The sequence below is a fragment of the Bufo bufo genome, chromosome 6 (genome assembly GCF_905171765.1).
Source record: "Bufo bufo chromosome 6, aBufBuf1.1, whole genome shotgun sequence".
In the NCBI taxonomy this organism is placed as follows: domain Eukaryota; kingdom Metazoa; phylum Chordata; class Amphibia; order Anura; family Bufonidae; genus Bufo; species Bufo bufo.
In genome coordinates, this window is record NC_053394.1 from 182317948 (window position 1) to 182320964 (window position 3017).

The following is a 3017-nucleotide window of genomic DNA, read 5'->3' on the forward strand; positions in this document are numbered from 1 at the left end:
CCTCCAAGCCCAGATCCTAATACAGAGATCCTTTCTGCTGAACCCAGCTGTCTTTAAAAGGCAGGTAAGTGTTGTCAAAACCCGGACCGGCACATAAGTCCAGTCCGGTGTTTGACCCTACCTGGCCGCTAATCGGTCCAGCAGCACACACTGGGAGGAAAATACCTGCCTCCCCATACAACTCCCTTTACTGTATCACATACTCCCCCTCCTTGTTCAACCTTGAGGGGGTGAACACATGCCACACAGTGCACCCGGGACAGGGCATCCGTGTTTCCCTGCAACAGCCTGCTCTGTGTTCTTCCGAGAACTTAAAGTTCTGTAAGGATAAGAACCATCTGATGACCCGAGTATTCCTCTCTTTGGCTTGGCTCATCCACTTGAGAGGGGAGTGGTCGGTCTCCAGACGGAACTTTCTCACCAACAGATAATAGCGGAAAGACTCGAGTGCCCATTTGATGCCCAGGCACTCTCTCTCCATTATACTGTACCTAGTCTCGGCTGGGGTGAGTTTGCAGCTCAGGAAAACAACGGGATGTTCCTCCTCATTGATTTTCTGAGAGAGTATAGCTCTGAGGCCTACTTCAGAGACATCGGTCTGTACCACAAACTCCCTCTTGAAGTCGGGCATCACCAAAACCGGTGATCCGCACAGGACCGACTTCAACACGGAAAAAGCCTTTTCCGCCTGGTCATTCCAGCAGACCATCACGAACTTCCGTCCCTTCAAGAGCCCTGTCAACAGAGCCGCTAAAGTGGCAAAATGGGGAACGAAACCTCATATAATAGCCCACCATTCCCAGGAACGACCTTACTTGCCTAGTGGTGACAGGTCGGGGCCAGTTCCGTATCGCCTCTATTTTGTTTAATTGGGGTTTGATTAGTCCGCGCCCAATGACATATCCTAGGTATTTAGTCTCCTCTAACCCTATCGCACATTTTTTGGGGTTAGCGGTTAGTCCAGCCTTCCGAAGGGAGTCCAATACCGCCTGCACCTTGGGCAGGTGACTCTCCAGGCGGTACTATGAATAACAATATCATCCAGGTAAGCTGAGGCGTACCTACGATGGGGACGAAGTACAAGGTCCATTATTCGTTGAAACGTGGCGGGGGCGCCATGGAGGCCAAAGGGTAATACCTTAGCCCCTCAGGGGTGATGAAGGCAGTTTTTTCTTTGACAGCCTTTGTTAAGGGCACTTGCCAGTACCCTTTGGTGAGGTCCAAGACCGAGAAATACCTTGCATGTCCTAACCGCTCGATTAGCTCATCCACCCGGGGCATGGGATACGCATCAAATTTAGAAATCTCATTTAATTTACAAAAATCATTACAGAACCGTAATGTTCCGTCTGGCTTGGGTATTAGAACTATCGGGCTGGCCCACTCACTTTTAGACTACTCGATGACATCCAGCCTCAGCATTAGCTACACTTCCTCCGAGATGGCTTTTCGCCGAGCCTCGGGCACCCGGTACAGCTTTAACCGGACTTTTGCCTGGGGCTCGGTGACAATATCATGCTGGATTATGGAAGTGTGTCCAGGGAGTTCCGAGAACACATCCGTGTTCCAACTATCGAACTCCCTGGCTTCCTGAGCCTGTTTAGAGAGAGGCTGTCAGCAATTCTTATTGTGGCAACCGCTTCCCCTGCAGCAGACAGAGGGGCCAAAACCTCTTCCACTAGACAAACCGACCGCAGTCTGACCTCAGCACAGGTCTCCCTATCCTTCCAAGATTTTAATAGATTAACATGGTAGACCTGCTCTGGCTTTTGCCACCCTGGCTGGTGTACCTTGTCATTTACATCTCCAATTTTCACATTAACTTGTAGGGCCCCTGCCACCTAGCCAAGAACTTACTGTCCACTGTCGGTACCGGAACCAAGACCCGATCACCTGGGTTAAAGCACCGGACTCGAGCCTGCTGGTTATAGATTCGACTCTGAACTCGCTGAGCCGCCTCCATATGTTCCCGAACCAGAGGCAACACGGTCTCAATCTGTTCTTGCATCCGGGTGACGTATTCAATAACACTTTTATACAGAGTGGGTTGTTGTTCCCATGCCTCCTTGGCTTCATCCAACAGCCAGCGAGGATGTCTGCCATATAGCAGTTCGAAGGGCGAGAACGCGGTAGAGGCCTGGGACACCTCTGGCACTGCAAACATGAGATAGGGCAGGAGGAGGTCCCAGTCCCTTCCATCTTTGGACACCACTCTTTTTAACATATTTTTTAAGGTTTGGTTTAAACCTTTCTACCAGCCCGTCCGTTTGCGGATGGTAGACGGACGTCCAATACTGTTTTTATGTGCAGCAACTTGCACAATTCCTCAGGACGTTGACATGAAAAAGGGTCCCTTGGTCTGTCAAAATCTCTTGGGGTAGTCCTATGCGCGAAAACATTCTCTATTAACTCATTTTTTTTTTTTTTTATTAATAAATCTTTATTATTTTCTTGACATTATACAAAAACAGATTTTAAGATTTGACAATCATTCATATACATAACAACCCCACCGCCCCAAAAAAAAATATACAATTTTTTAAGAATATTGTTTCTTTCCCGCTTCCCCCTCCTCCCCACTCTCTCCAACACACCTCAGTACTCCAACCCAGACTTGCCATCTCTTCAAGAAGGTTCCACTATAATAACCATTTCTGCCATAATCTAGCGAATCTATATTTTTCCTTAATGTTTACCAGATGGAACTCCTCTCTAATAAGTGCGGTTCTGATAAGCCTTTCCCATTCCCTGACCGTGGGAACAGCACTTCCACCCCTGTGCCCAATAATGCATTTCCTAGCTTGGAAAAGGAGTTTAGATGCTAGTTCTCGTTGTTGGGGGGTATCTATCTTATCCATCACTCCCAATATGCACGTTTCAAATTGCCTGGGATTTTAAACCAATGGTATTGTTCTATTCTATCGCTTACCTTACCCCAGAACTCTTGGATCTTTATACATGTCCAGAGTATATGAACATCATCTGCCCCTACCTCCCCGCATTTTAAGCAGCTAAAA